This window comes from Arachis hypogaea, chromosome 12 (assembly GCF_003086295.3).
Source record: "Arachis hypogaea cultivar Tifrunner chromosome 12, arahy.Tifrunner.gnm2.J5K5, whole genome shotgun sequence".
Classification (NCBI taxonomy): domain Eukaryota; kingdom Viridiplantae; phylum Streptophyta; class Magnoliopsida; order Fabales; family Fabaceae; genus Arachis; species Arachis hypogaea.
Genome location: NC_092047.1, coordinates 35,283,624 through 35,294,802, shown reverse-complemented (window position 1 = coordinate 35,294,802; position 11,179 = coordinate 35,283,624). Strand labels below are relative to the sequence as shown.

At 37.9% G+C, this 11,179-nt stretch overlaps 1 non-coding gene across 1 annotated transcript; it reads left to right on the top strand.

Annotated features, from left to right (window-relative positions):
• Window positions 1–4,484: 4,484 nt before the first annotated feature.
• LOC112731524 (small nucleolar RNA R71) lies at window positions 4,485–4,592 on the top strand. Its single transcript, XR_003167298.1, has one exon. It is a non-coding gene; the product is annotated as a small nucleolar RNA R71 (small nucleolar RNA).
• The last annotated feature ends 6,587 nt before the right edge of the window (window positions 4,593–11,179 follow it).

Here is an 11,179-nt window from a genome sequence, read left to right as displayed (position 1 = left end):
GTGACTCAGCTTTGCTAAAGTCCCCAATTAGAGGTGTCCAGGGTTCTTAAGCACACTCTTTTTTTTTTTGCTTTGGACCTTGACTTTAACCGCTCAGTCTCAAGTTTTCACTTGACACCTATACGCCACAAGCACATGGTTAGGGACAGCTTGGTTTAGCTGCTTAGACCAGGATTTTATTCCTTTAGGCCCTCCTATCCACTGATGCTCAAAGCCTTGGGATCCTTTTTAATTACCCTTGCCTTTTGGTTTTAAGGGTTATTGGCTTTTTGCTTTTGCCTCTTAGTTTTAAGAGCTTTTGGCTTTTTCTGCTTGCTTTTTCTTTTTCTTTCTATATTTTTTTTTGCCTATTTTTTTTTCTGCAAGCTTTGTTCTTTGCTGCTTTTTCTTGCTTCAAGAATCATTTTTATGATTTTTCAGATTATCAAATAACATATTTCCTAGTCATCATTCTTTCAAGAGCCAACATATTTAACATTCTTAAACAACAACTTCAAAAGACATATGCACTGTTCAAGCATACATTCAGAAAACAAGAAGTATTGTCACCACATCAATATAATTAAGCTAAGTTCAAGGATAAATTCAAAACTCATGTACTTCTTGTTCTTTTGAATTAAAACATTTTTTTTATTTAAGAGAGGTGATGGATTCATAGGACATTTATAACTTTAAGACATAGTTACTAACTACTAATGATCATGTAATGAAGACACAAACATAGATAAGCACACAACATAGAAAACGAAAAACAGAAGAAATAAGAACAAGGAATGAATCCACCTTAGTGATGGTGGCGTTTCCTTCTTGAGGAACCAATGATGTCCTTAAGCTCTTCTATGTCTCTTCCTTGTCTTTGTTGCTCCTCCCTCATTGCTTTTTGATCTTCTCTTATTTCATGGAGCATGATGGATTGCTCTTGATGTTCCACCCTTAATTGTCCCATGTTGGAACTTAATTCTTCTAGGGAGGTGTTGATTTGCTCCCAATAATTTTGTGGAGGAAAATGCATTTGAGGCATTTCCGGGATCTCATGGTGATGAGCTTCTTGCGCCTTTTGAGCTCCATAAATGGGCTCTCTTGCTTAATAGGAATGTCTCCTTCTATGAAAGCTCCAGCTGAGTAACATAGATGGCAAATAAGATGAGGAAAAGCTAGCCTTGCCATGGGGGATGACTTTTCGGCTATTTTATGGAGTTCATTAGAGATGACTTCATGAACTTCTATTTCCTCTCCAATCATGATGCTATGAATTATGATGGTCCGATCCACAGTAACTTCAGATCGGTTGCTAGTGGAGATGATGGAGCATTGGATGAATTCCAACCATCCTCTAGCCACAGGCTTGAGGTCCAATCTTCTTAGTTGAACCGGCTTGCCTTTGGAGTCAATCTTCCATTGAGCTCCTTCCACACATATATCCATAAGGACTTGGTCCAACCTTTGATTAAAGTTGACCCTTCTAGTGTAGGGACGTTCATCTCCTTGCATCATAGGCAAGTTAAACGCCAACCTCACATTTTCCGGACTAAAATCCAAGTATTTCCCCCGAACCATTGTAACATAGTTCTTTGGATCCGGGTTCTTACTTTGATCATGGTTCTTGGTGATCCATGCATTGGCATAGAACTCTTGAACCATTAGGATGCCGACTTGTTGGATGGGATTTGTTAGAACTTCCCAACCTCTTCTTTGAATTTCATGTCGGATCTCCGGATACTCATTTCTTTTGAGTTTGAAAAGGACCTCAGGGATCACCTTCTTCTTGGCCACAACATCATAGAAGTGGTCTTGATGGGATTTGGAGATGAACCTTTCCATCTCCCATGACTCGGAGGTGGAAGCTTTTGTCTTCTCTTTCCCCTTTCTAGAGGATTCTCCGGTCTTAGGTGCCATCAATGGTAATGGAAAAACAAAAAGCTTATGCTTTTACCACACCAAACTTAGAATATTGCTCGCCCTCGAGCAATAAAAGAAAGAATAGAGGAAGAAGAAGAAGATATGGAGGAGAGGGGGAAGGTGTTGTGTTTCGGCCAAGAAGGGTATAGAGGGGTTGTGTTGTATGAATTTGAAGAAGAATGGAGGGCTTTATATAGGGAAGGGAGGGGGGAAGGTTTCGGCCATATGGGTGGGTTTGGGTGGGGAATTGGTTTTGAATTTTGAAGGTAGGTGGAGTTTATGAGGTAGGTTTATGGGGAAGAGTGGATGGATGTGAGTGGAGAAGAGGTGATGGGGAAGAGAGTTTGAGGTGATTGGTGAAGAGTTTTGGGGAAGAGTGTTTATGGGATTGTGTGAAAGAGGGGTGAGAAGAAGTGAGTGGAGGTAGGTGGGGATCCTGTGGGGTCCACAGATCCTGAGGTGTTTAAGGATTTACAACCTTGCACCAAATTAGGCATGTAAAATGCCCTTGCACACAACTCTGGGCGTTCAGCGCCAGGTTGGTGCCCATTTTGGGCGTTCAACGCCCATTTGTTGCCCATTTCTGGCGTTGAACGCCAGAACCATGCTTGTTCTGGGCGTTCAGCGCCCAGATGCTGCCCATTTTGGGCGTTCAGCGCCAGAACCATGCTCTGTTCTGGCGTTGAACGCCAGGCAGATGCTTCCTCCAGGGTGTGATTTTTCTTCTGCTGTTTTTGATTCCGTTTTCAATTTTTATATTTATTTTGTGACCCCACATGATCATGAACCTATAAAGACATATAACTAAGAAAAATATAGTTAGATAAATAAAAATTGGGTTGCCTCCCAACAAGCGCTTCTTTAATGTCAGTAGCTTGACAGTGGGCTCTCATGGAGCCTCACAGATGTTCAGAGCATTGTTGAGACTCTCCAACACCAAACTTAGAGTTTGGATATGGGAGTTCAACACCAAACTTAGAGTTTGGTTGTGGCCTCCCAACACCAAACTTAGAGTTTAACTGTGGGGGCTTTGGTTGACTCTGCTTTGAGAGAAGCTTTTTATGCTTCCTCTCCATGGATGCAGAGAGAGATCCTTGAGTTGTAAACACAAGGTTGTCCTCATTTAATTGAAGGATCAATTCTCCTCTGTCCACATCAATTACAGCTCTTGCTGTGGCCAGGAAAGGTCTTCCTAGGATGATGGATTCATCCTCTTCCTTTCCAGTATCCAAGACTATGAAATCAGCAGGGATGTAAAGGCCTTCAACCTTTACTAACACATCCTCTACTTGTCCATAAGCCTGTTTTCTTGAATTATCTGCCATCTCTAATGAGATTTTAGTAGCTTGCACCCCATAGATTCCTAGTTTCTCTATTACAGAGAGGGGCATGAGGTTTATTCCTGAACCAAGGTCACACAGAGCCTTAAAGATCATGGTGCCTATGGTACAAGGTATTATGAACTTTCCAGGATCCTGTCTCTTCTGAGGCAATGTCAGTTGATCCAGATCACTTAGCTCATTGGTGAACAAGGGAGGTTCATCTTCCCAAGTTTCAATACCAAATAATTTGGCATTCAGCTTCATGTTTGCACCAAGAAACTTGGCAGTTTGCTCTTCAGTAATATCCTCATTCTCTTCAGAAGAGGAATACTCATCAGAGCTCATGAAGGGCATAAGGAGGTTCAATGGAATCTCTATGGTCTCTAGATGAGCCTCAGAGTCCTTTGGTTCCTCAGAGGGAAGCTCCTTATTGATCACTGGACGTCCCAGGAGGTCTTCCTCCTTGGGATTCATGTCCTCCCCTTCCCTTACAAGTTCGGCCATGGTGCTGATGTCAATGGCCTTGCACTCTCCTTTTGGATTCTCTTCTGTATTGCTTGGGAGAGTACTAGGAGGGATTTCAGTGATCCTTTTACTCAGCTGGCCTACTTGTGCTTCCAAATTTCTAATGGAAGACCTTGTTTCATTCATGAAACTCACAGTGGCCTTAGATAGATCAGAGACTAAGTTTGCTAAGCTAGATGGGTTCTGCTCAGAATTCTCTGTCTGTTGCTGAGTGGATGATGGAAAAGGCTTGCTATTGCTAAACCTGTTTCTTCCACCATTATTAAAGCCTTGTTGAGGCTTTTGATCCTTCCATGAGAAATTTGGATGATTTCTCCATGATGAGTTATAGGTGTTTCCATAAGGTTCACCTAAGTAATTCACCTCTGCTATTGCAGGGTTCTTAGGATCATAAGCTTCTTCTTCAGAAGATGCCTCTTGAGTACTGTTGGATGCAGCTTGCATTCCATTCAGACTCTGAGAAATCATATTGACTTGCTGAGTCAATATTTTGTTCTGAGCCAATATGGCATTCAGAGTATCAACCTCAAGAACTCCCTTCTTCATAGGCGTCCCATTACTCACAGGATTCCTCTCAGAAGTGTACATAAACTGGTTATTAGCAACCATGTCAATGAGTTCTTGAGCTTCTGCAGGCGTTTTCTTTAGGTGAATGGATCCACCTGCAGAAGTATCCAATGGCATCTTTGATAGCTCAGATAAACCATCATAGAATATATCCAGGATGGTCCATTCTGAAAGCATGTCAGAAGGACACTTTTTGGTCAGCTGCTTGTATCTTTCCCAAGCTTCATAGAGGGATTCACCTTCTTTCTGTCTGAAGGTTTGAACATCCACTCTAAGCTTGCTCAGCTTTTGAGGAGGGAAGAACTTGGCTAAGAAAGCCGTGACCAGCTTATCCCAAGAGTTCAGGCTGTCTCTGGGTTGAGAGTCCAACCAGATTCTAGCTCTGTCTCTTACAGCAAAAGGGAAAAGCATGAGCCTGTAGACTTCAGGATCTACTCCATTAGTCTTAACAGTATCACATATTTGCAAGAACTCAGTTAAGAACTGAAAAGGATCTTTAGATGGAAGTCCATGAAACTTGCAGTTCTGCTGCATCAGAGAAACTAATTGAGGTTTCAGCTCAAAGTTGTTTGCTCCAATGGCAGGAATGGAGATGCTTCTTCCATGTAAATTGGAATTAGGTGCAGTAAAGTCACCAAGCATTCTCCTTGCATTATTATTATTTTCGGCTGCCATCTCCTCTTCCTGTTTGAAAATTTCTAAAAGGTTCTCTCTGGATTGTTGTAATTTAGCTTCTCTTAGTTTCCTCTTCAGAGTCCTTTCAGGGTCTGTATCTGCTTCAACAAGAATGTTCTTGTCCTTGCTCCTGCTCATATGAAAAAGAGAGAACAGAAAAATAATAATAATAGGGGTCCTTTTTACCACAGTATAGAGGTCCCAGTGTGAGTAGAAGAAAAGAAGAAGAAATTCGAACACAGATGGAAGAGGGGGTTCGAATTTGGGTGGGATGAAGTGTTAGTAGATGAATAAATAAATAGAAGGAGATGAGAGAGAAGGGGAATTTTCGAAAATAATTTTTTTGAAAAAGAGTTAGTGATTTTTGAAAACTAATTTTGAAAAGGGTTAGTAGTTTTTTCGAAAATTCAAATAAAAAAATAAAATGATTAGTTTAATTAAAAAGAAATTTTGAAAAAGGGGGAGATATTTTCGAAAATTAGAAAGAGAGTTAGTTAGGTAGTTTTGAAAAAGATAGAAACAAACAAAAAGTTAGTTAGTTAGTTGAAACAAATTTTGAAAGTCAATTTTGAAAATATAAGAAGTTAAGAAGTTAGAAAAGATATTTTGAAATCAAATTTTTGAAAAAGATATGATGAGAAGATATTTTTGAAAAGATAGGATATAAATTAGTTTTTTAAAAAAGATTTGATTTTTAAAATCACAATTAATAACTTGATTGACAAGAAATCACAAGATATGATTCTAGAACTTAAAGTTTGAATCTTTCTTAACAAGCAAGTAACAAACTTGAAATTTTTGAATCAAAACATTAATTGATGATGTTATTTTCGAAAATATGATGTAAAATTAAGAAAAAGATTTTTGAAAAATATTTTTAGAATTTTCGAAAATAACTAAGAAAAATGAAAAAGATTCGATTTTTGAAAAAGATTTTGAAAAAGATAAGATTTTTAAATTGAAAATTTGATTTGACTCATAAAAAAAACAACTAGATTTTAAAATTTTTTGAAAAAGTCAATCCAAATTTTCGAATTTGATGAGAGAGAAAGGGAAAGGCATTTTTTTTTATTTTTGAATTTTTATGATGAGAGAGAAAAACAAGAAAAAGGATGCAATTCATGAGAATTTTGGATCAAAACAATGAATGCATGCAAGAATGATATGAATGTCAAGATGAACACCAAGAACACTATGAATGTCATGATGAACATCAAGAACACATTTTTGAAAAATTTTTAATGCAAAAAAAACATGCAAGACACCAAACTTAGAATTCTTTAATGCTTAGACACTAAGAATCCAAGAATGCATATGAAAAACAAGAAAAGACACAAAACATGCAAATGCAAAGATCAAACAAGAAGACTTACCAAGAACAACTTGAAGATCATGAAGAACACTATGAATGCATGAATTTTCGAAAAATGCAAGATGCACATGCAATTGACACCAAACTTATAACATGACTCAGGACTCAAACAAGAACACAAAAATATTTTTGATTTTTATGATTTTATGATTTTTTTGTATTTTCTTTTAAATTTTTTTTCGAAAATTATTGTGAAAAATAAAAATAAGGATTCCAAAATTTTTAATATGAATTCCAGGAATCTTGCCATGTTAGTCTTAAAGCTCCAATCAAAGGGTCAGGCATGGCTTAATAGCCAGCCAAGCTTTAATAAAAATATGAGTGTAATTCAGACATGACAAGCCTAACATGCCCTATCCAAAAGAATTGGACATGGCTCCATTGAGGTGATTAGTTGAAGACCCATCCCAAAGCAGTTTGGGTATGGCTTTACAGCCAGATAGGATTCAACATGTTTCATGAAACACTAGAATTCATTCTTAAAAATCCTGAAGAAAAGTATATTTTTGAAAACATTTTTAATTAATTTTTTCGAAAACAAAGGAAAATATTTTTGAAAGATTTTTGAAAGATTTTTGAAAACAAAACAAAAAGAAAATTACCTAATCTGAGCAAGAAGATGAACCGTCAGTTGTCCAAACTCGAACAATCCCAGGCAACGGCACCAAAAACTTGGTGCGCAGAAATTGTGATTACACTTTGATTATGTAAAATTCATCGCTCTTTCTTTCCCTGGTAATGGCGCCAAAACATGATGCCAATACCATGGTTCACAACTTCGCACAACTAACCAGCAAGTGCACTGGGTCGTCCAAGTAATACCTTACGTGAGTAAGGGTCGAATCCCACGGAGATTGTTGGTATGAAGCAAGCTATGGTCACCTTGTAAATCTCAGTCAGGCGGATATAAAATAGTAATGGGGTTTTCGAAAATAATTAATAAAATAGGGATAGAAATACTTATGTAAATCATTGGTGAGAATTTCAGATAAGCGAATAGAGATGCTTTCGTTCCTCTGAACCTCTGCTTTCCTGCTATCTTCATCCAATCAGTCTTACTCCTTTCCATGGCTGGCTTTATGTAATGCATCACCATTGTCAATGGCTACTTTCGGTCTTCTCTCGGGAAAATGATCCAAATGCCCTGTCACGGCACGGCTAATCGTCTGGAGGCATCACCCTTGTCAATGGTTACATCCTATCCTCTCAGTGAAAATGGTCAACGCACCCTGTCACGGCATGGCTATTCATCTATCGGTTCTCGATTATGCTGGAATAGGATTTACTATCCTTTTGCGTCTGTCACTACGCCCAGCAATCGCAAGTTTGAAGCTCGTCACAGTCATTCAATCATTGAATCCTACTCGGAATACCACAGACAAGGTTTAGACCTTCCGGATTCTCATGAATGCCACCATCATTCTAGCTTACACCACGAAGATTCCGATTAAGAGATCTAAGAGATACTCATTCAATCTAATGTAGAACGGAAGTGGTTGTCAGGCACGCGTTCATAGGGAATGATGATGATTGTCACATTCATCACATTCAGATTGAAGTGCGAATGAATATCTTGGAAGCGAAATAAGATGAATTGAATAGAAAACAGTAGTACTTTGCATTAATCTTTGAGGAACAGCAGAGCTCCACACCTTAATCTATGGAGTGCAGAAACTCTACCGTTGAAAATATATAAGTGAAAAAGGTCCAGCATGGCCGAGATGGCCAGCCCCTAAAACGTGATCTAAGATAGCATACAGCTGATCAAAGATGTCTAATACAATAGTGAAAGGTCCTATTTATAATAAACTAGCTACTAGGGTTTACAGAAGTATGTAATTGATGCATAAATCCACTTCCGGGGCCCACTTGGTGTGTGCTTGGGCTGAGCTTGAGTGTTACACGTGTAGAGGTCATTCCTGGAGTTGAACGCCAGTTTTGGTGCCAGTTTGGGCATTGAACTCTACTTTGCAACTTGTTTCTGGCGCCGGATGCCAGAATTGGGCAGAGAGCTGGCGTTGAACGCCAGTTTGCATCATCTAAACTTGGGCAAAGTATGGACTATTATATATTGCTAGAATGCCCTGGATGTCTACTTTCCAATGCAATTGGAAGCACGCCATTTCGAGTTCTGTAGGTCCAGAAAATCCATTTTGAGTGCAGGGAGGTCAGAATCCAACAGCATCAGCAGTCCTTCTTCAACCTCTGTATCTGATTTTTGCTCAAGTCCCTCAATTTCAGCCAGAAAATACCTGAAATTATAGAAAAACACACAAACTCATAGTAAAGTCCAGAAATGTGAATTTAATATAAAAACTAATGAAAACATCCCTAAAAGTAACTAGATTCTACTAAAAACACACTAAAAACAATGCCAAAAAGCGTATAAATTATCTGCTCATCATACAGCTATGGAAAATTATATCTCATTGCGAAGCGCCGAATGTTAGCTTTCCAACACAACTAGAACCGCGTCATTTGGACTTTTGTAGCTCAAGTTATGGTCGATTTAGTACCAGAAGGTCAGGCTGGACAGCTTTAGCAGTTCCTTCAGTTTCTTGTATTCCTTCCACTTTTGCATGCTTCCTTTCCATCTTCTAAGCCATTCCTGCCCTATAGTCTCTGAAAACACTTAACACACATATCAAGGCATCGAATGGTAATAAGAGAGGATTTAAACATAGCAAATTTAAGGCCAATGAAGCATGTTTTCAATCATAACACAAAATCAGGAAGGAAAATGTAAAATCATGCAAATTATATGAATAAGTGGGTAAAGAATTGATAAAAATTACTCAATTGAGTACAAGATAAACCATAAAATAGTGGTTTATCAACCTCCCCACACTTAAACATTAGCATGTCCTCATGCTAAGCTCAAGAGAAGCTATAAAGGAGTGAAGAAGAATGGTAGAATGTCTGAAATGCAACCTATGTATATGAATGCAACTACGTGCTAAGATGTTTCTTCCTACTTGGTTAAATGTAAATAAACCTTTCAAGAATAAACCTGAACTGAATTTCACTAATTCAAATCATAAAAATGAAGTACGAATAAACTTGCAGAAGAAAATAGCTCATAAAAGCCCAGAACAAAGAATCGAGCATCGAACCCTCACCGGAAGTGTATACACTCTAATCACTCAAGTGTTTAAGGTTCGATTCTCTCAATTCTCTACTAACATTTATTTCTAAGGCTTGATCTTTATCTAACAATCAACAAAAATTTAATGCACAGATACACATATCAAGAGGTCTTTTAAGGGTTGTAATAGGGTTAGGGTCAAGGTAGGATTGTATTTGGCCAGGTGGACCAAAATCTGAATCCTTAATTAACTTGAACTTTTCACCTAACTTTAGACAATCCATATAATCATAATACCATATCTAACTATCCATTAACCATGTTTTCCATATATTCATGCATCCTAATTTCGAGTACAGTACATATGCATTGCTTTCACTATTTACTATGGGGCATTTTGTCCCCTTTTTATTATTTGCTCTTTTTTCTTTTCTTTTTCTCTTTTTTTTTTCAAATTATTATTATTTTTTATTATTTTATTTTATTTTATTTTATTTTTCTAATTTTCTCAATGCATATGATTAAATTATTGAATGCATGAACATGTTCTCAACATTCTTTCACATTTTCAGAAAATTCTAACATACTCAATTCTCAAACCAAATGTTTCCAAATCCAATTTCCCCACACTTAAATCATAAGCACTCTCACTAGTCTAAGCTAACCAAGAATTCAAATTAAGGACATTATTGTTTTCCGCTTAGAGTTAGTGATGAGCTAAAGTAAAGAATAAAAGGGGTATAATAGGCTCAACATTGGTTTGCAAAGGATAATGAAAGGGTAAGGCCATATGGGTATGTAAGCTTAGTGAAACAAGGGCCTCAATCATATAAGTGCATGCATACATCAAACCATGGAAATATAGAATTAAGCAAGATAAAGATCACAATTTTAGAGAGAACAACACACACCAAAAATAAAATATTGGTTGATAAAATACAACCAATTCAAATAAGCTCAAAAATTTCACAGGTTTTGTATGTTCGAGCTCTAAACCATGTTCCAATATAAAATTTCTTCAAACAAGTTTAATAAAAAGTTTTAATTTAAATTAGTGAAATACTCTAAAAAGTTTCTTGAAAAAGAAATTTGTTACTTCAACCAAGTAGTCGTAGAATATGCACAAAATCAAATAAATATGCAATCAAACATGCAAATGCAACAATGAACAAATAAAGAAAATAAAACATTAGTGTTGAGAAGGAAATAACTAACCCACAGAAGTCGGTATCGACCTCCCCACACTTAAAGATTGCACCGTTCTCGGTGCATGCTGAGATGTGCAAGTGGACGGGTGGTCGACGCGATCGCGCGGGTGGCCTTTTTCTTAAAATGACGCGGCCGCGTGGGGCACGCGTTCGCGTGGGAGGGCTTGGGCTTCCAGCTCAACTTTCTGCCATACACTATTTTTACGCCGATTTCAGGTCACGCGGCCGCGTGGGTCACGCGGTCGCGTGGGGTGATTTGTGCCATTGGCACGCCTCCAGCGCTGCTCCTGCGAAACTCTCTGTTCGTTTTTATTTTTCTTCCCTCTCCTTGCGACGCGGACGCGTCGCTGATACGGTCGCGTCGCGTGCTCGCTTCTTTTTTTTTTTTAGTCTGAAAAGATGCAGAATGCAGTGTTAATAAGAATGTTATGTAAAACTCCAGGTTCAATATAACAAAATAAAATAAAATTCAAAAACAAATAATACTAAATAAAAATGAAAAAGGATGATCATACCATGGTGGGTT